The 26,028-nt window shown below is 42.8% G+C and overlaps 1 long non-coding RNA gene and 1 pseudogene across 1 annotated transcript; both read left to right on the top strand.

Moving 5' to 3' along the window:
• The first annotated feature begins 12 nt into the window (after positions 1 to 12).
• On the top strand, positions 13 to 26,028 carry LOC122677918. Its single transcript, XR_006335954.1, has 2 exons — positions 13 to 429; positions 25,730 to 26,028. It is a non-coding gene; the product is annotated as an uncharacterized LOC122677918 (long non-coding RNA).
• LOC122677916 lies at positions 5,150 to 6,350 on the top strand (annotated as a pseudogene).

Raw genomic sequence — 26,028 nt, 5'->3', positions numbered from 1 at the left:
CCGTGGTATTTCCAGGGGCAGAGGAAGATGGCGAAACCTATTGGCTAGTGGGGATCAGAAGAGGGCGGTTCACTTAGCCTGCGCGTGGGGCACTATGGGTATTGTAGTTCAGGGCTCCGCGGTCCAGCTTGCAGCGAGGAATCTTGGAAGCCAGTGGGTCCAAGCTGGTCAGGGAAGCGCCTCGCACGGGGGAATCAGGTGTGGAGTAGCTGCAGGGATGTGTCTTCGTTCTGCTATTTCTCCTTCGGGTGAGGCCTCACTCTGTCTCCCCTTCAGGGACTTTCACTTCATCCCATACATGAGATTACTTTATAAGCCCCAGTCACCTACAGATTATCCCTTACAATTCCAAGCTGGTCTTGAGTTCCTCCTCTCGTCTATCTCCCGCACATCCAGGCCCTGGAATTCTTCTCTGTCCTTCTCTTTCTCGTGAGTACCTTTTCTTGTTTCTGTCCTAGACAGAGCCTCTGTTAACACGCTGCCCTTAACCCATGAGGCATATCAACGGCTCCAATAAAAGGCTGTCACAGCAAATGTTTGTAGGCACGAGAAGATCTGAGCCTTCCCCTTCAGCAGCCTTGCAGCTGACTTCTTTTGTGTTTCTCTTATGATCATTGAAATTGCCTTTTTTTTCTGATGTCATTTCTGTGTAGTCTCTGCCTAAGTCTGGCGGGCAGCCTTGGTCATAGACGATTCCCCTTTGGTCCCATCAGTTTGGCTCTGGCTGCCACAATTTGGTAATACGACAGAGGGCGCACACGTGGGTTGACTTACAGGACAGAGAGGGAAATGGGAAAAAATTAAAAAAAAAGCTGAATAGAAACAAAAGAATAAATAGCAGAACTAGGTTTTATAGAAGTCAGGAAGATATATGGTGAAAGAGGGGGAAGAGAGAGCAATCCTTTCATTCTCGTACCTCCACAAACAGTTTAGTGCTGAGTGTGAGCAGGGCTCAGTGGGCTGGCTGCGTGCTGGGAATGCACCACCAGAAACCACCTAGATACTGGGGGATCCAACCCAGGAGGGCACAGACACACAGGTAAAGAACAGTGCAGGGTGGTATCAGTGTGCGTCCTACCTCCCTGTGTGTTTCTCTTTTCATTCTCGTCCCTCCTTCAGTTCACTCCAAAGTACCTTCTCTTTTCACATCTCCTTCTGTTCCATGCTCTTCTTTCCATTCTCAAACTCCCTTCTCCCCTTGTTCAGGCCCAAGCTGTTTTTTTTTGTATTTTGCTGTTTAGCCACTTTGACAGCAGAAAGTGTTGCAGGGAAAGTCATGCTCACAGGGTATTTAGTAACACGGAATGCCTGACCTTCATCTTTGTGTGAGAAATATCTATTAACTGTCATCTCATTCCAGGGCAATCTCAGTATTTATACACACTGCTTGTAGTAGAATCAATTGCAGATCTGTTATACCCCTTGTGCCAGAATCATGGGATGTAATTCACAATTGATGTAATTCTTATGCTGCCTGTTGAGTGATTGGAGGAATCTGAGGTTTGGAAGGTTAATGTTATGGAAACAGTAGTCAGGAACGACCCTTGATGTGTGATGAGAAGTAGAACCCTGCATGACTGGTGAAGATAAGCCTTGGCCTTTTTTTAAAAAAGCACACTTTAGTGGATTAACTAGGATAGAACAGGAATATTACCTTGGCTAGAACAGGAATATTACCTTTTTGAAAGATATTTTTGAATTGTTATTTCAGAAATCTACCCCCCCCCCCACCCTGCCCCCGCCCTGGCCCAATCTATTCTAAATTGTCTTATTGGAGGCAATAAGATTCTTAGTGTAGGGTGGTGGTGGATAGGTTTCCAAGTAATAAATAATCTAATTATCATGCTTACTTCGTTTAAGAATGCTTTGCAATGCCTTTGAGCAGTAGATTTACCTCTAAGATTTTCTACAACTAATCCTACTTCCTTTGTGTTTCTTGAGAATGGGACTCACCATGAAGAAGTGAAATTTTGTCTTCGATTATACCTAAAGAAATTCATATCCAAGTCCCTACATGATTGGATCCCCAGTCACCTCTCTAAATCTCATCACCTTACCCTTGTCCTTATGGTCCCTCTGCTGTAGCTACCCTGGCTTTCTTGCTGTTTCATAAACACCCTGTGCACTCTCTTGCCTGGAATACTGTTTCAGGTACCTTTATTATGGGCTTTACTCAAATATTCATCTTATCAGAGAGACCTTCTCTGATCACCTTATCTAAGCTAGAGCCTTTATAAGAAAAATTAGAGCCTTCATCACTCTGTCCCTATGTTAAGTAGTATCACTTCTTGAAAATATTATGTATTTGTTTACTGTCCATTTCTCAAACTAGAAGAAAAGCTCCATGAGAGTATGGTTCTAATCTGTTTCCTCAGTCCCTAGAACATGGTGTATAGAAAGTGCTCATTTGTAAAATGAAAGGATTTTTTAAAAAGCATGAGCAGAGCCCTTATATATAAGTCACTCTGTGTACAGTGAATACTGACGGATCTACGGATACAAATAAGATATAGTCCTTAACGTTGGACAGTCTGCGGTGTAGAGAGACTGTAGAATAGTCTATGGATCTTTCATTAAATTGTAGCTGAGCAGAAAAGTCTGAAGTCTGAAGAGCCAGGTCAGCTGTGGGGTGTTTGGTATGTAGAAGCATTTGTCCCTTTTCTCACAGTTTCGAGCTGGCCTCTGTGCTGCCCTGTTATTCTGTGACCGCTCCCCACTGTTCCTTCTGTAGGATGAACCTGACCAGTCAGGGACCACACAAAAGGAGATGTTGCTTTACTTCTATCTGACCTCCTGGCTGCCAGTCTCACTTCTTTTGCAGGGCATCCAGTTCGTTTCCACCAGTGTGCCTGTCATCAACCACATATCTCACAGTGTCTCCCGCTTAAAACCCTTCAATTGGCAACTCCTTAGTTGGCATTCCAGGCATCCCCTTCTCCCCTCTCCCTACGCTGACTCCTTTTTACCTCAGCATCATTTTTTTCTTTTAAATTATTTATTTATATTTGTTTGTTTATTTGGCTGCACCAGGTGTTAGTCCTAGCATGCAGGATCTTTAGCTGTGGCACATGGGATCTAGTTCCTTGACCAGGGATTGGAGCTGGGCTCCCTGCATTGGGAGCACAGAATCTTAACCACTGGACCACCAAGGAAGTACCCTACCTCAATATCTTTATCTTCCTCAGTCGTCTTCCTGAACGATGACTCAGAAATGTGAAATTTGCAGTTCCCTATTTGATTTTTCTCTGTGTTGTTCTTTTTGCCCAGAATGCCCTTTTCCTTAATCTTACCTTACTATAGTCACTAGTCTTCCACAACTTAGAGGAACCAGCCATCTTCCAAGAAGCTTTAGCAACTCTCCTCTCCTATTCAGAATAGGTGAGTTTCCTTCCCTCTGCCCCACTCCTTCCCTCAAAACAAAACACATTTCAGTATTAATCAGTCTCTTTTACCTACTAGATTGTAGGTCCTTTGAAGGTGGTCATTTGAAGGGCTGTCTGCATGGTTTTTAAGAGTCCAGGCTTTGGATTCAGTCAGGTCTAGTTTGAATTCCAGCTCTGCTTCTTGTTGGCCAACTGTCTTTTGTCCAGTCATACGACTCATTGAGCCCATTTCCTTTTCAGTAAAATCTAATTGTACTTGCCTTTGTATCCCCAGCCTCTGGTACCATGCTCAATGCACTCAACTTGTTTATCTCTCTGTAGATTTCTTTACATCTCTGCCCATCTCTTGTTTCTACAGGTTTAAGATGCTGACTCTTGGCTATAAGGACAGTAGACCTGACCTGAGTGAGTGATGAATGACTGTGTCTGTGTGTATCTGAGAGAGACAAGGAGAAACAAAGAAGGAGAATATTAATGTGTGAGTAGGCTGTAGCCCACTCAGTCTTGCTCTGTTAAAGAGTTAAAAGTGGATAGTGTATATCTACTTAAGGTCAGGTGGTGACAGTAGGAAAGAAGAATAGATTTGTTAAGCAGAACAACACTGGAAAGATTAAACTTTCAAACTACTTACACTTGATTTTTATGCACTTCCAGTTTAAAACCCACAAAACAAACTAACTTTGAGTATGGTAAATTAAATTAACCTCTTCAACTTTAAGGTGGTTTTTGTTTTGATTCTTAGTATGGAAACCTGACCTGCCTCCTGAGAAATCTGTATGCAGGTCAAGAAGCAACAGTTAGAACTGAACATGGAACAACAGACTGGTTCCAAATTGGGAGAGGAGTACGTTAAGGCTGTATATTGTCACCCTGCTTATTTAACTTATATGCAGAGTACATCATGAGAAATGCTGGACTGGATGAAGCACAAGCTGGAATCAAGATTGCTTGGAGAAATATCAATAACCTCAGATATGCAGATGATACCACACTTATGGCAGAAAGCGAAGAAGAACTAAAGAGCCTCTTGATGAAAGTGAAAGAAGAGAGTGAAAAAGTTGGCTTAAAGCTCAACATTCAGAAAACTAAGATCATGACATCTAGTCCCATCACTTCATGGCAAATAGATGGGGAAACAATGGAAACAGTGACAGACTATTTTTTTGGGCTCCAAAATCACTGCAGATGGTGACTGCAGACATGAAATTAAAAGACGCTTACTCCTTGGAAGAAAAGTTATGACCAACCTAGACAACATATTAAAAAGCAGAGGCATTACTTTGCCAACAAAGGTCCATCAACTCAAAACTATGGTTTTTCCAGTGGTCATGTATGGACATGAAAGTTGGACTATAAAGAAAACTGAGCACCAAAGAACTGATGCTTTTGAACTGTGGTGTTGGAGAAGGGTCTCAAGAGTCCCTTGGACAGCAAGGAGATCCAACTAGGCCATCCTAAAGAAAATCAGTCCTGAATATCCATTGGAAAGACTGATGCTGAAGCTGAAACTCCAATACTTTGGCCACCTGATTCGAAGAACTGACTCATTTGAAAAGATCCTGATGCTGGGAAAGATTGAAGGCGGGCAGAGGAGGGGAAGACAGAGGATGAGATGGTTGCATGGCATCATTGACTCTATGGGCATGAGTTTGAGTAAGCTCTGGGAGTTGGTGATGGACAGGGAGGCCTGGCGTGCTGCAGTCCATGGGGTTGCAAAGAGTCTGATACAACTGAGCAACTGAACTGAACTGAACTGATGGAAACTTTTAGAGAAGGAAATGGCAACCCATTCCAGTATTCTTGCCTGGTAAGCTCCGTGGAAAAATGAGCCTGATGGGCTACAATCCATGCGGCCTCAAAGAGTGAGACATGACTGAATGACTGAGCATGGCACCTTTAACTTAGTCATTTACTTTTGTTTCGAAAAACCATGAGAGAGGCAATGTTTTTGGAGAATCACCACAATTTCCTGCTTCGGCAGTGCTTGGACAGAACCTGGTGCTCGTCCTTTGCCTTGGCCAGCTGCTCAGAGTCAGCCCTCACCACCACCCACCCAGAGCCCTCTACCCACCCCAGGCCCCCACCTCAGCCTGTCAGCCACCTGTCAGGATGACCACATCCTCTTGCAGATGCTGCCTGGACTACTGCCAGGACTTGGAGGATGCCATCAACTACCCCATCAATCTGGAGCTGTCTGCCTGCTATGTCTGTGTCATACTATTTTGACTGTGATGATGTGGCTTTGAAGAACTTTGCCAAGTACTTTCTTCACCAATCCTGTGATGAGATGGAACTTGCTGAGAAACGAATGAAGCTGCAGAACCAGTAAAGTGGCCGAATCTTCCCTTAGGATATTAAGGAACTAGACCTTGATGACTGGGAGAATGGGTGGAATGCAATGGAATGTGTGCTACATTTGGAAAAAACTGTGAATCGGTCACTACTGGAACTGCACAAACTGGCCACTGACAGAAATGACCCCCATTTGTGTGACTTCACTGGGACTCATTACCTGAATGAGCAGGTGAAATCCTTCAAAGAACTGGGTGACCATGCAACCTATCTGTGCAAGACGGGGGTCCCCCGAGTCTGGCATGGCAGAGTGTCTCTTTGACAAGCACATCCTGGGAAACTGTGATGATGAGAGCTAAGCCTTAGGCTGACTTCCCGTGGTCACAGGGATGACTTCCTTGGTCATTAAGGCAGTGCGTCTGTGTTTGGGTTATACCTGCTTAAGTTCTTTCCTTAATACCATTCCTTCAAATGAAGTAATTTGGTATGCTACCCTCCCCTCACACCCCAAAAGGAAAACAAAATGCGAGAAAAAGATTTGAGAAGTCTGTGTGCCAAGTCGCTTCAGTCATGTCCGACTCTTTGTGATCCTATGAACCGTAGGCCGCCAGGCTCCGCTGTCCAGGCAAGAGTATGAGTGGGTTGCCGTACCCTCTCCAGGGGATCTTCCCTATCCAGGGATTGAACCTATGTCTCTTATGTCTCCTGCATTGGCAAGTGGATTCTTTACCACTAGCACCACCTGGGAAGCCCTTCAGAAGTCTGTGCTTAATCACTCAGTGGTGTCCGACTCTTTGCGACTCCATGACTGTAGCCTGCCAGGCTTCTCTGTCCATGGAATTGTCCAGGCAGGAATATTGGAGGGGGTTGACATGCCCTCCTCCAGGGGTTCAATCCAACCCAGGGATTGAACCCAGGTCTCCTGCATTGCAGACAGATTCTTTACTATCTGAGCCACCAGGGAAGCCCTCAGAAGTCTAAAATGTGTCATTTGATGGATGCTCTGGTAGATATGCTTTAGAGAATGAGTTAATAATATTTCATATTAAAGTCTCACTTCAGCCAAGCTTTTTAAAAAACTTGTGTTTGTAGAATTTCTGGAATCTGCTTACTATGTCCTTCAAAGCATGATGTGTGCTTTATTGTGCTTCTCTTAAAAAGAAATGGTTAATGAGAGCTGAAGGTTAACAGTTAAAAGTAGACGGTGATAATGGATAGTTGAATGTTGACCATGGAGAAGGAAACGGCAACCCACTCTAGTGTTCTTGCCTAGGAAATCCCGTGGATGGAGGAGTCTGGCAGGCTACAGTCCACAGTGTTGCAGAAGAGTCAGACACAACTTAGTGACTAAACAACAACAAATGTGTATGGCATGGATATTAGCACAGCACCACTTTCAACAATGTCATAAAATCTAGCATCCTTTGCAGGATATTGAGTTTCATACTGCCTTTTGTTTACACTGAATTTTTATTTTGAACAATAGGTAACAAATGACTCAGCAGTGATATTGATTCAAAGGCCATGAATCAATTCAATGATTTGCTGGTAAATCTTGAACAACCAGTTCTCAGAAAAACAAAGAGATCTGGTTTATAGTGTTTCCCAATTGCCTCGTATAGATTCTCCACTGTGGTCTATTCCAAGTGACCAAATGTGATGTCACTGAATGTGGAGTTGGAAAGGCACATGTATACCATTTCTGAGAGCCTGTATGAGCCAGCCCCAGGAGCAAACTCCCAGAGACAGTGAAAGACAGGGAAGCCTGGAGTGTTGCAGTCTATGGGTTGCAAAGAGTCAGACATGACTTGACGACTGAACAACAATAATTAAATAGAAAGTGAGCCGTGAATGTTTACTAATGTTTCAACTGGTTAGTTTTTAGTGGGTATTTCCATGTTATAATGACTTGTCTTCCTAGTAAACTTTGTATAGCCTATAGGATTCAATAATTAAGATTCTCATGTATATCATACAAAGTTCCCTAGAGCTGCCCTAAGAAAGTAAATAAAAATCTTAGCAATCTTTCATATTATCTCTAGAGCAGACCCTGATTTACTCTCAGGGGATTCCCTGGTAACTCAGCTGGTAAAGAATCCTCCTGCAATGCAGGAGACCTCAGTTCGATTCCTGGATTGGGAAGATCCACTGGAGAAGGGATAGGCTACCCACTCCAGTATTCTTGGGCTTCCCTGGTGACTCAGCTGGTAAAGAATCTGCCTGTAATGCAGGAGACCTGGGTTTGATGCCTGGGTTGGGAAGATCCCCTGGAGAAGGGAACAGTTACCCACTCCAGTATTCTGGCCTGGAGAATTCCATGAACTGTATAGTCCATGGGGTCACAAAGTGTCAGACATGATTGAGTGATTTTCACTTTCCCTGTATCTTGGTGAGTTCTCTTTTTCCCCAAAACAATACTCAGTTAAACCCACCACCACTCCTATATTCAGGGATTAAATAGCAGGCCCCTCACATCTTTTTAGCAATATTCTCCAGAAATACAGTGAGACTTGAAATGAGGCCTAAATTCCTCTGTATTTTTTTTACCTCCCCCAAAGCAGAGAAACTGAATTTTTGTAATCCACCCCACATCCAATTCATATGTTGAAGTCCCTTCACCCAATGGGACTTTGTTTTGAGACAGGGTTTTTGAAGAGGTAATTTTGGTTAAGGGAGGTTGTTAAGTGTTGGGTCTTAATCAAATATGAATGATATTCCCTTTAGAAGAGGAAGTGACACCAGAGAGGCACACACACAGAGAAAAGGCTGCTCAAGGATACAGCAAGAAGGCAGCCATCTGCAAGCCAGGATGAGAGGTCTCTCTAGAAACCCATTCTGCCAGCACCTTAATCTTGCTTGACTTCTAGACTCCAGAATAGTAAGAAAATAAATGTCATTTGTTTAAGCCACCCAATATGTGGTATTTTGTTATTGCAGCCCTAGCAGTCTAATACACAAATGAATCATTAGAATGACTTTGAACATCATCTAGTTCTTCATGGTAAATGCATATGACCCTGGGATATGTGCAAACATGTTTGTAAGCATAAATTTATGTGTTACTCTTTTTAATTTGGTACACAGTTTACTGTCATTTAAAGATGGTTGAGAAGGTTGATCTTGGACAGTCTGTAGATAATTGCAACTTGATCTACCAGATGACATGTAACTATTTGATTCCAAAAAATTCACTCACTTGGGGAATTACTATAATTAAAATAAAACGTTCTTGCATATATATATACATATATATATATATATGTATATATATATATATAAAAGAAAGTTGATCAGACATCATTTTGGTTTTCTTCCTTTGTTCTGAATTCTTCAGAAGAGAAATGTTGCATTCTCCTAATAACCAATATTTGAGGCATGTTATTTTTTATTTTTTTTCTCAGGCTTATAGTTGTAGAATATTTCCAGGGTGTCCAAGTGTACTGAAACAGTACAATAAAAGTCAATAAATGATGCACAGCATCCAAACTGGAAAATATTCAGCAACAGGAAGATAGTGAATGATAAAGAAGTCTTCTCACTAACAAAAATGTGTTAGTAATTTCCCCTAATTTATTTTTGTCCTGAAGAAACATTCTCAGGGGAATAGGTGTGAATATGCAGTGAGTTTGGGCTTCCCAGGGCTTCCCTGGTGGCTCAGATGGTAAAGAATCTAACTGCAGTTCAGGAGACCTGGGTTTGATCCCTGTGTTGAGAAGATTCCCTGGAGGAGGGCCTGACAACCTACTCTAGTGTTCTGGTCTGGAGAATTCCATGGACAGAGGAGCCTGGTGGCCTACAGTCCGTGGAGTCGCAAAGAGCTGGACACGACTGAGCAACTTTCACTCACTTCACTTTGGGCTCTAGTGGTAAAGAACCCTCCTGCCAAAGCAGGAGATGTAAGAGATGTGAGTTTGATCCTTGTGTCAGAAAGATCCCCTGGAAGAGGGCATGGCAACTCACTCCAGTATTCTCGCCTGGAGAATCCCATGGACAGAGGAGCCTGACAAGCTACAGTCCATGGGGTCACAACTGAAGCGACTTAGCATGTACGCACACAGGTGGTGAGTTTGAGAAGAGCTTCAGTTGGCATGCTGTCCTTAGAGAATGTACTCGAGGAGAAATTCCATGTGTATGTGTGTGTGTGTGTATGTGCATCAGTGTGGCAGTGCTTCCTTCAGAGCTTTCATTTCATCCAGCACTAGAGTTCTCATTAGTGAAAAAGCCTATAAATGTACTGAGTTTGAGAAAATGTTTCACTGCATCACACCCTCAGTGAGTACTGGAGAGACCTGTCCTGTAAAAACAGGGACAGTTTCCATTTGAGTCTCAGATCTCATTGTGTATCAGAGAACACCTTCCCCGCCCCCCCCCCCCCCCCCCCCCCCGCCATCTTTCAGGGAGAAGGCAGCCTGGCAGAAACACTGAAAAAAGTACCGAAGAGAGAAAGTACTTTCTTAGGCCATTGAGAAGGATAATTGCAAATTGTCTGCTGATGTCGGTTAGTTTACCAAAAAAATGGGGTGGGATCTGTTTGAACCAGGACTCTAGGTTCTACCTGAGCTGAAGAAAATGATCAGCCATGGAGATCCCTCAGTCAGTATCTCCTGCCCACATACCGTGACCACTGTTACTCAGCTTCCGTTACTTGGCCCAACATCAGGCCTGTCACTTTTTCACAGTTACACTCTCCTCTGTTTCTTTTGGCCATGCCCATAGCATGTGGGACCAGGGATCCATCCCCTGCAGTGGAAGCAAGGAGTCTTAACCACTGGGCCACCAGGAAAATCCCATGCTCTCCTTTCTGTGTTCTTATATCTGTGTGGACTATATTTGTAATTGCATTACCATGACCTCCGCTTGCTTCAACCTCTAGTTTGTTTACTGATCTCTTTATGCTCCAGTATTCTTGGGCTTCCTTTGTGGCTCTGCTGGTAAAGAATCTGCCTGCAATGTGGGAGGCCTGGATTCGATCCCTGGTTTGGGAAGAATCCCTAGAAAAGGGAAAAGATAACCACTCCAGTATTCTGGCCTGGAGAATTCCAAGAACTGTATAGTCCATGGGGTCGCAAAGAGTCGGACACGACTGAGCGACTTTCACTTTTAATCAACTGGGCTTCCCTGGTGAGTCAGATGGTAGAGAATCCATCTGCAGTGCAGGAGACCTGGGTAGGGAGGATCCCTTGGAGAAGGAAATGACTACCCACTCCAGTATTCTTGCCTGGAGAATTCCATGGACAGAGGAGCCTGGTGGGCTACAGTCTGTGCTATCACAAAGAGTTGGACACAATTTAGTGACTAACGCTTTTGATCAGCTTCTTTGTTCTCTCATCTTGGATTCAGGAACTAGAATTTAGATTCTTTATTGCTATGTATCGTGTTCCCCTCTATGCCTTTCATTTTCATTTAAAAATGAAAGGATTGGATTAGTTAAAGTTGAAGTCACCTCTCGCTCTTTTGTAACTGGGGTTTAACCTTGCTGACTCCCTCCTACTAGGAATTCCCTGAAGTTACACACTATCTTCCCAGGTGACTCATAAATCTAACTGAAGAAAGAGTTCCTGGGAAAAGACATTACAGTAGAAGAGAAAGCAAGAACAATTTTACTACAAAGGGGAGATGGTGCTTCTTGATTGTTGTTCAGTCTCTCAGTCATGTCTGACTCTTTGGGACCCCATGGACTGCAATGTGGCAGGCTTCCCTGTCCTTCGCCATCTCCTGGAGCTTGCTCAAACTTGTGTCCATTGAGTCGGTGATGCCATCCAACCATCTCATCCTCTGTTGCCCCCTTCTCCTGCCCTCAATCTTTCCCAGCATCAGGGTCTTTTTCCAGTGATTCAGCTCTTCACATCAAGTGGCCAAAGTATCAGAGGTTCAGCTTCAGCATCAGTCCTTCCAATGAATATTCAGGGTTATTTCCTTTAGGATTGACTGGTTTTATCTCCTTGCTGTCCAAGGGACTCTCAAGACTCTTCTCTAACACCACAGGTCAAAAGCATCAATTCTTTGGCACTCAACCTTCTTTATGGTCCAACTCTCATATCCATACATGACTACTGGAAAAACCATAGCCTTGACTAGATGGACCTTTGTTGGAAAAGCACTGTCTCTGCTTCTTAATATGCTATCTAGGTTTGTCATAGCTTTTCTTCTAAGGAGCAAGCATCTTTAATTTCATGGCTGCAATCTCCATCTGCAGTGATTTTGTAACCCTTATAGTCTGTCACTGTTTCCACTGTTTCCCCATCTACCTGCCATGAAGTGATGGGACCAGATGCCATGATCTTAGTTTTTTGAATGTTGAGTTTTAAGCAGCTTTTTCACACTCCTCTTTCACTTTCATCAAGAGGCTTTTTAGTTCCTCTTCACTTTCTGCCATAAGGGTGGTGTCATCTGCATATCTGATGTTATTGATATTTATCTGGGCAATCTTGATTCCAGTTTGTGCTTCATCATTTTGCATGATGTACTCTACGTATAAGTTAAATAATCACTAACCTTAAAGTAATGAGATTATCCCGGATTATCCAGATGGGCCCAGTGTAATCACAAGAATGCTTAAAAGTAAGAGGAAGGCAGGACGCAGACAGGAGGCTGCACAAGGACTCGGCCCACCACTGCTGGCTCCAGAGCTGGAAGGAGCAGTCATGAGCCAAGACATGAGACAGCCTTTAGATGCTGAAAAGGAAACTCTCCCTCTAGAAGGTACACGACACTGATGACACCTTCCTGGATTTTACCCAGTGAAACTCATTTCAGACTTCTGACCTCTCAATCTACAGGTTGATACAATTTGGTATTTTGAGCCACTCAATCTGTGCCTACCTGCAACACTGCCTCATATTGTCTATTCCTGAAATTTATAGCCCTTTCAAAGTCATGAACCCAACTCAAGCCTCATAGTTTGGTAGTGCATTAAAATAGACCTTCAACACCTTCACCTTTGTTGTTTTTCAGTCGCTCAGTGGTGTCTGGCTCTTTGCAACCTCATGGACTGCAGCATGCCAGACTTTCCTGTCCTTCACCATCTCCTGGAGTTTGCTCAAACTCATGTCCATTGAGTTGGTGATAACATCCAATCATCTCATCCTCTGTCATCCCTTTCTCCTCCTGCCTTCAATCTTTCCCAGCATCAGGGCCTTTTCTAATTAGTCATCTCTTCACATCAGGTGGCCAAAGTATTGGAGCTTCTGCTTCAGCATCAGTCCTTTCAGTGAATATGCAGGGTTGATTTTCTTTAGGATTGACTGGTTTGATCTCCTTGCTGTTCAAGGGACTCAAAAGAGTCTTCTCCAACATCACAGTTTGAAGGCATCAATTCTATGACCCTCAGCCTTTTTTATTGTTCCTCTCTCCTTGGGGACCCTCAAACTTCTTATCAACCTGCCTAGGAATTGACTCTCTTAATACCGAGTGAAACTAGTAGAACAGGGTTGCCAGAATTGTGAGACCGTACTATGAGTAAGAAAATCTGAGTAAGATGAGAACAATGGCCCTGAAGCAGGATTGTTGCCTATAGTTAGGTTTTCTGTGCCCGTCATTGCATGGTTTATGGGAGGGCCAACCAAGCCTAAAAATCAGGCCCATAATAGACAACAGCAGTCAAAGAAGGAAGAAATGCATTATTACATCAGGCCTGAGGGGAAGTGAGGGTGCACATGGTGTGATTAATCCCAAATTTACAAGTTAGAATGGGTCCAGAACAGCACTGTCTAATGAAAGTGAAGAGGAAGCCACACATGGAATTGAACAGTTTCTAATAGTCATGTTTAAAAGGTGAAAAGAACCAGATACAATTAGTTTTAACATATTTGAATCAATGTATCCAAAATATGAACCTTTCAGTGTGCTATCAATATTTTAAAAATTGGAGGGAGATTTTTATCTTATTTTGTATATTTAAATTTTTGAAGTCTCATATATATTTTATACTTACAACACATCTCAGTTCAACTGGTCATATATCACGGAGATAATCCACCATATTGAATAATGCAGATCCAGAGAAAGTTGGAGTCTTGCAGTGGGAAAAGAGGCAGTGTAAGTGGTTCAGGACTTTGCTTACAAAGGTCCATATAGTCAAAGCTAGGTTTTTTCAGTGGTCATGTACGGATGTGAGAGCTGGACAATAAAAAAGGCTGAGGGTCATAGAATTGATGCCTTCAAACTGTGATGTTGGAGAAGACTCTTTTGAGTCCCTTGAACAGCAAGGAGATCAAACCAGTCAATCCTAAAGAAAATCAACCCTGCATATTCACTGAAAGGACTGATGCTGAAGCAGAAGCTCCAATACTTTGGCCACCTGATGTGAAGAGACGACTAATTAGAAAAGGCCCTGATGCTGGGAAAGATTGAAGGCAGGAGGAGAAAGGGATGACAGAGGATGAGATGATTGGATGTTATCACCAACTCAATGGACATGAGTTTGAGCAAACTCCAGGAGATGGTGAAGGACAGGAAAGTCTGGCATGCTGCAGTCCATGAGGTTGCAAAGAGCCAGACACCACTGAGCGACTGAAAAACAACAAAGGTGAAGGTGTTGAAGGTCTATTTTAATGCACTACCAAACTATGAGGCTTGAGTTGGGTTCATGACTTTGAAAGGGCTATAAATTTCAGGAATAGACAATATGAGGCAGTGTTGCAGGTAGGCACAGATTGAGTGGCTCAAAATACCAAATTGTATCAACCTGTAGATTGAGAGGTCAGAAGTCTGAAATGAGTTTCACTGGGTAAAATCCAGGAAGATGTCATCAGGGTCGTGTACCTTCTAGAGGGAGAGTTTCCTTTTCAGCATCTAAAGGCTGTCTCGTGTCTTGGCTCATGACTGCTCCTTCCAGCTCTGGAGCCAGCAGTGGTGGGCCGAGTCCTTGTGCAGCCTCCTGTCTGCGTCCTGCCTTCCTCTTACTTTTAAGCATTCTTGTGATTACACTGGGCCCATCTGGATAATCCGGGATAATCTCATTACTTTAAGGTTAGTGATTATTTAACTTATACGTAGAGTACATCATGCAAAATGATGAAGCACAAACTGGAATCAAGATTGCCCAGATAAATATCAATAACATCAGATATGCAGATGACACCACCCTTATGGCAGAAAGCAAAGAAGAACTAAAGAGGCTCTTGATGAAAGTGAAAGAGGAGTGTGAAAAAGCTGCTTAAAACTCAACATTCAAAAAACTAAAATCTTGGCATCCAGTCCCATCACTTCAACTCAAATAGACGGGGAAACAATGGAAATAGTGACAGAGTTTAAGGGCTCCAAAATCACTTCAGATGGTGATTGCAGCCATGAAATTAAAAGATGCTTGCTCCTTGGAATGAAAGCTATGATCAACCTAGATAGCATATTAAAAAGCAGAGACAGTGCTTTGCCAACAAAGTTCCGTATAGTCAAAGCTATGGTTTTTCCAGTAGTCACGCATGAATGTGAGGGTTGTACCATAAAGAAAGCTGAGTGCTGTTGAATTGATGCTTTCAAATAGTGGTGCTGGAGAAGAGTGTTGAGAGTCCCTTGGAAAGTGAGAGACTCAATTCCTAGGCAGATTGATAAGAAGTTCAGGGTACCTGAGGAGGAGAAAGGGGTCTGGGGCTCTCAAAGTGGAGATACGGGTCTGGAATTCTCAAGGAGGAGAAAAGGACAGACGTTTTTTTCCCTCTACATTCCTTCAGTCAGTTCAGTCACTCAGTCATGTCCGACTCTGCGACCCCATGAATCGCAGCATGCCAGGCCTCCCTGTCCATCACCAACTCCTGGAGTTTACTCAAACTCATGTCCATCGAGTTGGTGATGCCATCCAGCCATCTCATCCTCTGTCGTCCCCTTCTCCTCCTGCCCCCAATCCCTCCCATCATCAGGGTCTTTTCCAATGAGTCAACTCTTCGCATGAGGTGGCCAAAGTATTGGAGTTTCAGCTTCAGCATCAGCCCTTCCAATGAACACCCAGGAGTCTTAGTCAATTACACAACTCAGTTTAAACTCTGTACTAGGGTTTATACAGCAACAATGTATCCAGATGGAGGACAGTTTCCCCTTCCTGAAAACCTTCTTACTAATTCTGATATCTTCAAATGTACATTATGGGAGTGGGTCTGGAGGATCTTTCTATTGTTAAATTCTAATCTTGTTATCCTAAAATGTAATTTGTGGGAGTAGGTCTGGTAAAATTTTCACAAATGAGACATTCTTTTGATTCATTGTAGTAACTAATTAAAAGGTATATAACTCCATTGCTAACACTAGCAAGGAGGTACTCTTTCTGCCCCCTTCTGATGTTTATGTCAGAAGCTTTCTCTATCCCTTTTATACTTTAATAAAACTCTATTGCACAAAAGCTCTGAGCGATCAAGCCTTGTCTCTGGCCGCGGACTGAATTCTTCTCTTCCGGAGGCCAAGAATCCCGGCGTCTTCTCGTGGGTCAGCAACAACCTTTCAAAAACACGGTGATCAAACCAGTCATTCCTCAAGGAAATCAACCCTGAATATTCATTGGAAGGGCTGATGCTGAAGCTGAGGCTCCGATACTTTGGCCATTTTATGTGAAGAGCTGACTCACTGGAAAAAGACCCTGATGCTAGGGAAGATTGAAGGCAAGAGGAGAAAGGAGCAGCAGAGGATGAGATGATTAGATTTTATCTTTGACTCAATGGACATGAGTTTGAGCAAGCTTTGGGAGATGGTGAAGGACAGGGAGGCCTGCCATACTGTAGCCCATGGGGTCCCAAAGAGTCAGACATGACTGAGAGACTGAACAACAGCACTTCAAGAAGCACCATCTCCCCTTTGTAGTAAAATTGTTCTTGTTTTCTCTTCTACTGTAGTGTCTTTTCCCAGGGAACTTTTCTTCAGTTAGATTTATGAGTCACCTGGGAAGATAGTGCATAACCTCAGGGAATTCCCAGTAGGAGGGAGTCAGCAAGGCTTAAGTGAAAAGTGGTCACTCAGTCGTGTCCGACTCTTTGCGACCCCGTGAACTGCAGCATACCAGGCCTCCCTGTCCATCACCAACTGCCGGAGTCCACCCAAACCCATGTCCATTGAGTCGGTGATGCCATCCAACCATCTCATCCTCTTTCATCCCCTTCTCCTCCGGCCTTCAATCTTTCCCAGCATCAGGGTCTTTTCTAACGAGTCAGCTCTTTGCATCAGGTGGCCAACGTATTGGAGTTTCAGCTTCAAAATCAGTCCTACCACTGAGCACCCAAGACTGATCTCCTTTAGGATGGACTGGTTTGATCTCCTTGCAAGGAGATCCAAGGGACTCTCAAGAGTCTTCTCCAACACCACAGTTCAAAAGCATCAATTCTTTGGTGCTCAGCTTTCTTTATAGTCCAACTCTCACATCCATACATGACCACTGGAAAAACCATAGCCTTGACTAGAAGGACCTTTGTTGGCAAAGTAATGCCTCTGCTTTTTAATATGCTGTCTAGGTTGGTCGTAACTTTTCTTCCAAGGGGTAAGCGTCTTTTAATTTCATGGCTGCAATCACCATCTGCAGTGATTTTGGAGCCCAGAAAAAGAAAGTCTCTCACTGTTTCCACTGTTTCCCCATCTATTTGCCATGAAGTTGTCAGGGGAGTGTATGCTCTTCAGTTCTGTCTCATCACAACAAAGATTTGGAGCGATGGACATTAAAGCCCTCTGCATGTCACAGTTCTTGGGTCTTGGACAAACTGTGTTAAAGCTCTTAGAGAAATCAGTGTTACAGCTCTATTTTATTTAGAAGATAGCAGGAGGATCCATTCTTGAAGCATGAGGGCATGCCAACCCAAAGGCGCGAATAGAAGAGAGTGGAGGAGTGTGCCAGCGGGCGGGAGAGAGAGAGAGAAAGAGCTCACCCACGCTGGGTGGGGGGCGGGGGGAGAGTGCTTTGGCTCCTCCTTTTATGTTTTTTTCCTCCACCTGGGCCTGCCCTGTGCAAATTGGGCTAGCCAGGAGTGCTGTTTGTTCTGCCTGAGGTCTTCACTCTGGTCCTCGGACCTTCCTTTGACCTTCGTTTGTTCTATTTTCATGGGCTTTTCCCTTCCTTGTCTTTTAGCCATTGCCATTTTGGACTCCTGTTTTCTATTCTAACTATCTAACAAAGTGATGGGACCGGATGCCATGATCTTAGTTTTCTGAATGTTAAACTTGAAGCCAACATTTTCACTCTCCTCTTTCACTTTCATCAAGAGGCTCTTTAGTTCTTCTTCACTTTCTGCCATAAGGGTGGTGTCATCTGCATATCTGAGGTTATTGATATTTCTCCCGGCAATCTTGATTCCAGCTCGTGTTTCCTCCAACCCAGCATTTCTCGTGATGTACTCTGCATATAAGTTAAATAATCAGGGTGACAATATACAGACTTGACATACTCCTTTTCCTATTTGGAACCAATCTGTTGTTCCATGTCCAGTTCTAACTGTTGCTTCCTGACCTGCATACAGGTTTCTGAAGAGGCAGGTCAGGTGGTCTGGCATTCCCATCTCTTTCAGAATTTTCCACAGTTTATTGTGATCCGCACATTCAAAGGCTTTGGCGTAGTCAATAAAGCAGAAATAGATGTTTTTCTGGAACTCTCTTGCTTTTTTGATGATCCAATGGATGTTGGCAATTTGATCTCTGCTTCCTCTGCCTTTTCTAAAATGAGCTTGAACATCTGGAAGTTCACGGTTCACGTATTGCTGAAGCCTGGCTTGGAGAATGTTGAGCATTACTTTACTAGCGTGTGAGATGAGTGCAATTGTGCAGTAGTTTGAGCATTCTTTGGGATTGCCTTTCTTTGGGATTAGAATGAAAACTGAACCTTTCCAGTCCTGTGGCTACGGCTGAGTTTTTCAAATTTGCTGGCATATTGAGTGCAGCACTTTAACAGCATCATCTTTCAGGATTTGAAATAGCTCAACTGGAATTCCATCACCTCCACTAGCTTTGTTTGTAGCGATACTTCCTAAGGCCCACTTGACTTCACATTCCAGGATGTCTGGCTCTAGGTGAGTGATCATACCATCATGATTATCTGGGTCGTGAAAAACTTTTTTGTATAGTTCTGTGTATTCTTGCCACCTCTTCTTAATATCTTCTGCTTCTCTTAGGTCTCTACCATTTCTGTCCTTTATTGAGCCCATCTTTGCATAAAATGTTCCCTTTGTATCTCGAATTTTCTTGAAGAGATCTCTAGTCTTTCCCATTCTATTGTTTTCCTCTATTTCTTTGTACTGATCACTGAGGAAGGCTTTCTTATCTCTTCTTGCTATTCTTTGGAACTCTGCATTCAAATGGGTATATCTTTCCTTTTCTCCTTTGCTTTTTGCTTCCCTTCTTTTCATGCTATTTGCAAGGCCTCCTCAGACAGCCATTTTGCTTGTTTGCATTTCTTTTTCTTGGGGATGGTCTTGATTCCTGTCTTGTGTACAATGTCATGGACCTCCATCCATAGTTTCTCAGGCACTCTGTCTGTCAGATCTAGTCCCTTAAATCTATTTCTCACTTCCACTGTATAGTCATAAAGGATTTGATTTCAAGTGAAAATGAAATGCATAGTGAGGAACATTATACATAGTGATAAAGAATCTAAATTCTAGCTCCTGAATCCAAGGCAAGAGAACAAAGGAGCTGATCAAATGTGTTGGTCACTCAGTTGTGTCTGATTGTGACCCCATGGACTGTAGCCAACCAGGCTCCCCTGTCCATGGAATTCTCCAGGCAAGAATACTGGAGTGGGTAGCCATTCCCTTCTCCAAGGGATCCTCCCTACCCAGGGATGGAATCCAGGTCTCCTGTGTTGCATATAGATTCTTTACCATCTGATTCACCAGGGAAGTCCAGCTCATCAAAGAGTTGGGTAAAACAACTAGAGGTTGAAGCAAGTGGAGGTCATGGTATTACAATCACAAATATAGTCCATGCAGATATGAGAACTTGGAAAGGAGAGCAGGGGACTTTCCTGGTTGTCTGGTGTTTAAGACTCCATGCTTCCGCTGTGGAGGATCGACCCCTGGTCCCACATGCTATGGGCATGGCCAAAAGAAAGAAAAGAAGGAAAGGGGAGTGTAACTCTGAAAAAGTGACAAGGCTGATGTTTTGGCCAAGTAGTGGAAGCTGAGTGAGTAACAGTGGTAAGGGTATGTGGGGAGGAGATACTGACAGGGATTTCCATGGTTGACCAATTTCTTTAGCTCAAACAGAACAAACACCTAGAGTCCTGGCCAAACTGACCCCCATCCCCCCCCTTTTTTTTTTGTAAACTAGCTGATATCAGCAGAGAATTTGCAATTATTCTTCTCAATGGCCTGAGAAAGTGTTTTTTTCTCTTCAGTACTTTTTTTTAGTGTTTCTGCCAGGTTGCCTTCTCCCTGAAAGATGGCAAAAAAAAAAAAAAAAAAAGTGTTCTCTGATACACAATCAGAGATTGTGAGATCTGAGACTCAAATGAAAACTGTCTCTGTTTTTAGAGTACAGGTCTCTCCAGTACTTACCAAGGTGGAATGTGGCAACACTTTTTCTCAAACTCAGTACACTTAAGGCTTTTCCACTAATGAGAACTCTAGTGCTGGATGAAATGAAAGCTCTGAAGGAAGCACTACCACACTGGGTGCATGCTTGCTTGCACACACACACACACACACACACACACACGGGATTTCTCTTCTAGTACATTCTCCAAGGACAGCATGCCCAATGAAGTTCTTCCCAAGCTCACCTCATGTATGCATGCAGCCTGCATTGTGTCGGTAGTGTCCGACTCTTTGTGACCCCGTGGACTGTAGCCAGTCAGGCTGCTTCATCCATGGAATTCTCCAGGCAAGAATACTGGAGTGGGTTGCCATGCCCTCCTCCAGGGAATCTTTCTGAGCCAGGAATGGAACCCACATCTCCTTCATCTCCAACTTTGGCAGGAAGGTTCTTTACCACTAGCACCATCTGGGGTGCCCAAAGTCACTGCATATTCACAACCTATTCCTCTGAGAACATTTCTTCTGGACAAGAACATCTTAGGGGAAATTACTGACACAATTTTCTTGTTGAGAAGCCTTCTCTATTGTTCACTGTCTTCCTGTTGCTGATTTTTTTTCAGTTTGGATGCTGTGCAGCATTTACTGAACTTTCTCATACTATTTCAGTATGCTACAAAATATTCTGCAACTAGACCTGAGAAAAAAATTAAAGAATAATATGTCTCAAATATTGGTTATTAGGAAAATCCAGCATTTCTCTTCTGAAGAATTCAGAACAAAGTAAGAAAACCAAAATGATGTCTGGTTAACTTTCAATTATCCTGTTCACTTTCAACTGCTAAACTTCAGCTCTCATTAACCATTTCTTTTTAAGAGAAGTACAATAAAGCACACATCATGCTTTGAAGGACATAATAAGCAGATCTAGAAGTTCTCCAACTGCAAGTTTTCTAAAAGCTTGGCTGAAATGAGACTTTAATAGGAGATACTATTAACTCATTCTCTAAAGCAGATCTACCACAGCATCCATCAGATGACATATTTTAGACTTCTGAGGGCTTCCCAGGTGTCACTAGTGGTAAAAAATCCACTTGCCGATGCAGGAGACATAAGAGACTTTAGGTTAGATCCTTGGGTCGGGAAGATCCCCTGGACAGGGTACGGCAACCCACTCCAGTATTCTTGCATGGACAGAGGAGCCTGAACTGAACTGAGCTGATTAGCAACTTTAATTTTATCTGCAACTTTAATTCCTCTTTGCCATGTAACCTAAAATAATCACACATTCTTAGGGTTAGGACATAGATATCTTCCAAGAACCATTGGCTAGGTCTGGAAACTATACCCAAATCCCTCAAATTTATGTAAGCACTTACCCTCATGACCATGCCTTTCTTGCATTCAGTAATACATTATATTACAATGCATATGTGTGGTTTTTCTCTCATATTGATCAAAACATGATGTCTTTCCAACACCTCCAGCTCTGTTACCAGCAAGGTGGCCTACAGTTCAGTTAAGTTCCGTTACTAATTACCTGGAGCTAGAGTCAGAGGGAATTGAAGGTGGTTCAGTGGTAAAGAATCTACTTGCCAATGCAGGAAATATGGATTCAATACCTGGGTTGGGAAGATCCCTTGGTGAAGGAAATGGAAATCCACCCCAATATTCTTACCTGGAAATCCTGTGGACAGAGGAGCCTGGCAGGGTACAGTTCATGGGGCTGCAAAGTGTTAGACACAATTAAGTGTGCTCACATGTAAAAGAGTAGACTGCCAGATATTTCTCTGGTGAAATGTGTTTATTTGGGATCAGCAGAGAAATGCAGTTTGGAGTCTGTAACCCATGGGCAGGTAGGGAAAGAGAATGCTTTTATAGAGGGAACAGAAAGCTGGGAGAGCCAAAGTAAATAGAGTCAATGGCTTTTCATTGGTTGAGTCCTTGCCAGGAAAAAAGAGGGAATCTTTCCTCTTCCTGTGGGACTCTTGTTATCCTTGAGGGGCCTGAAAGCTTCCCCTTCTGGTCTCCTGACTCTATTTAATTGAAGAATCTGTTTGTTAATTTTTCACACTTAATTAAAGTTGTGAACCCAAATAAAGATGGGAGGCAATAATCAAGCAGAGAACATGTATTTGGGAACAAAGAATTGCAATTCAGAACACATAGATTCAGGTAGCAACCCAAACAGTGTCCTGCTGAGGAATAAAAGCCAGAGGATTTTAAAGGCCGAAAAGGAAAATTTGCCTTACAAGAGTTGGAGGCAAAGTTAGTCTTGTTTAAACATGATTGCTTGCCAAGATTATCACTATAGGGAGGTAAAATTTCATTTGTGTGACAAGTTGCAGGTGTTCTTGCAGAGTCCTTGGAATATTTGTGGTTTGGCTCAGTTCAAAAGTTTATAGTTCCTCCTACCTTCTGAGAATGTGCATAACGTTCACCACCTTAATGACCTCTTGGCTGCATTTTAAAATCCCTTGACATAAGTGGCTCTATCTTATTTCACATTTCACAAAGTGAAAGCCTTTATTTTCAACCTTCAACTATTATTTATGACTGGTCAAGGGAAAAAAAATCTAACATTTCATTCAATAAGTTATTCCAACAAATATTTTACTGACTGCTTGAAACATGCTTTGTAATGTTCTGGATGCTAGGTGAACAAGAGTGAACTTAGCAAATTTCATGAACTCAAGTTGCTTGCTTACATTCTTATGCTGAGTGGCAGACAATGAACAGCTAAGTAAGTAAATATATAACATGGCATCAGCTAATTATACATATTATGAAGAAAAATAAAGCAGTGTAGGGAGAAAAACCTACAGAGAGGAGGAGTGGCAGGAAGGAGATGGCACTTCAAGTAATGTGATGTTAATAATGCTGATATCTGGGGTGTTAAAGAAACAGCAGACCTCAAACGAAGTCCTTTGTTCTCATGGCAGCAAACCAAGACTTAATTGCAGCTTCAACCTTTACCAGGTATGCTACCTTTAAATATAATCTGAAATTTCCTGATCAATACTGGTGAGTATGAACAAAGAATAGCAAAGAATGTTGCTCACCACCAATTCTACAAGGATTTAGTTGTAACCCTGTTAAGTCACTGACCAACAGTGCAGTGTCTTAATTTCCTCTCAAAGGAAACCCTTTCAATCTCAGGATTTCCTTTGAGAGGAAATTAAGACAATAACAGAATGAGGTCCTCTGTGCTTTGGACAAGCAGCCTCCTTAGATAGATGTATATTCTAGAAAGAATTTTAGTGAACCCAGATTCTTGCATTTTCCAGTATGATGAAATAAAATCTGTATTTTAAGGCAGGGCAAGAAAATTCGAACATAAAATTCTCTCTGTGTGTGTTTGTGTCTGCTCCCTTCCTCTCTAAAGTGCACTGAGCACCTGCCTTACACGTTAACCAGGCCTCTTCCAAGATGAGAGTGCCTGCTCAACAGCAAAGATCATTTTTCCCCTCTCTGATGCTAGCGATGTAAGCACTTAAAAGAATAACATTATTTCCCAACTTTGTTGGAGGGAGTTGGAGTGACTTACTACTTGCTCTGTATGCACTTACCTGGACTGTATATATTATGTAAATATCTGAATGTCATTTTGGTGCACAAAAATGTATATGACCATGCCTTTGACTTCTAATGGGTGGAACAGTTCCTCAGAACTTCTGAGCATCTGTCTTCCAGGCTATGATCCTCAGTTTGGCTTGAATAAGATTTCTTCTTTTCTTCTTAACCTGATGGTAAATTGAATTTTCATTGACATATGCATAGAAAAAATATTAGAATTGCTAATTTTGGATAGCTGGTCTTTGTGCCTAGATTTTGTCTGTTACCAAGATGCCTGACTGACTACACATATTCTCTAGTCAAAAATCATGTGTGTGTGTGCACAAAGTCGTGTCCCACTCTTTTGCAACCCTGTGGACTGTAGCCCGTCAGACTTCTCTGTCCACGGGATTTCCCAGGCAAGAATACTGGAGTGAGTTGCCATTTCCACTTCCAGGGTGTTCCTAACCCAGGAATCTAACTCATGTCTCCTTCATTGGCAGGCAGATTCTTTACCACTTGAGGTACCTGGGAAGCCCAGTCAAAAATCATGTATACATGTATATACTGTCTCCTCTCCTCCCTTTTGGGAGCAATTTCTTCAGAGCCACTGAGATACTGTCTCCCTAGCTTTTGGTTATCATCATCAGTAAGATCTTGAATAAAACTGAAACTCACAATTCTCATGTTGTGCATTTTTCTGTAAGTTGACATGAAGTAATCTGCATAAAAAGACTACTGACCTTCCCTCCCCGCAAAAGAGGGGAGGGAACTGAACTGAAGCAGTTTTTTCTTTTGCCAATAATTTCCTCATCCTCCCTTTTTTCTGTCTGTAGAAACCTTCCATTTTGTACAACTCCTTGGAGTACCTTTCTGTTTTCTAGATTGGATGCTGCATGATTCATGAACCATTGAATAAAGTCAATTAAATTTCATATTTACTGCATTCGGTTTTCTAACAGGGGGATGAGCATTCCAGGCAGTGAGAAACAGTGCCAAACGTCTTGAAGTGAGAATTTGATTAGTGGTTTTGTGGAACAACAATGAGACCCACGTGTGACTATTGTCAAGTGAGTGAAGAGAAAAGAGGAAGGAAGTTGAGCAAGGGTGGTCCAGTGGCTAAGACTTTGTGCTTCCAATGTAGGGAGTCCAGGTTTGATCCCTAGTCAGAGAATTGATCTCACATGCTACAACTAGGACCTGGTGCAGCCAAATAAGTAATTTTTTTTTTTTTTAAACCCAATGCACAAATTAAGGGAAAAAGAAGGAAAAGAAAAGAATTTGAGCCAGAGAAATATGGCAGGGGACCAGGCTCTTGTAGGGTTCAGGCTCTGGATTCTACTCTGAGTGAAATCAGAGCCCTTGGAGAGTTCTGAGCAGATAGGCACTGTGATCTGACATTCTTTAAAAGGCTTTTCCTGGCTAAATTAAGAAGTATAGGTTGCAAAACTGAGGCAGGGAGAGACCAGTGAAGCGACTACTGCAACAGTCCCAGTGTAAAAGAGAAATGTAATATGGACCAGAGTAGTTGTATTGGTGGTGGTGAGAAGTGGTAAGATGTTGGATATATATTTAAAGGTTAAATGGATGGGTTTCCTGATGGGCTGGAAAAAAGAAATATGTCAAATGGTGATTCCAAAGTTTTTTGTTTTTATAAGAACCAAAGTGACATTGATTGAGATGAGAAAACTGGCATAGGGTGGGTCTGGGGAGGGGCAGGAAGCAGGAACTTGGCTGTGGGCATGTTAGGTACTTTTGTGTAGTTGATGATAATAAACCAAATACATGCACCATTATGGTGAAACCAAAGAAGCATCACAACTCTGTGAGGAGACATTAATTGTCCCTGCTTTTTAGATGAGGAAATTGGGATTCAAGGATGTGAAGAGCCTTGTCCAAGTTGACACAGCCGGAACAAGTTAGACTTGGTGTTGGAACTGTAACCCAACAGGACCCTGTGGGGCCTTCCCAGGACAGGCCTTCCCCCCACAGCCTCTGCTTTAGCTCTTCTCTGAAGTACCTAGAAAACTTTATTTGATGCACATTTCTTGAATTGCTTTACAGATGACTTCCACACCCCAACAAATGGAAGATGTTAACTACGTGATGACCATGAGCGCACAGGCCCAGGCCTCCTGGTGCCTAAGGACTGATGATGTTAGCCCCTGTGACACCATCCTTTTACCGCACCTCCAGCCAGTCAGAGAATTGTGTTTGAGCTGACTGCATACCCTGCAACCTCCCTCCCTCACCTGGATTTTAAATATGCTTTACCAAAATGCTTAGGGGAGCTTGCGGCCTTTTAGTGGGTGAGCCACGCGTCTCCTTGCATGGCCCTGAAATAAACCTTTCTCTTCTCTAAA

This window comes from Cervus elaphus, chromosome 20 (assembly GCF_910594005.1).
Source record: "Cervus elaphus chromosome 20, mCerEla1.1, whole genome shotgun sequence".
NCBI lineage: Eukaryota > Metazoa > Chordata > Mammalia > Artiodactyla > Cervidae > Cervus > Cervus elaphus.
This window is presented reverse-complemented; position numbering and strand designations above follow the sequence as displayed.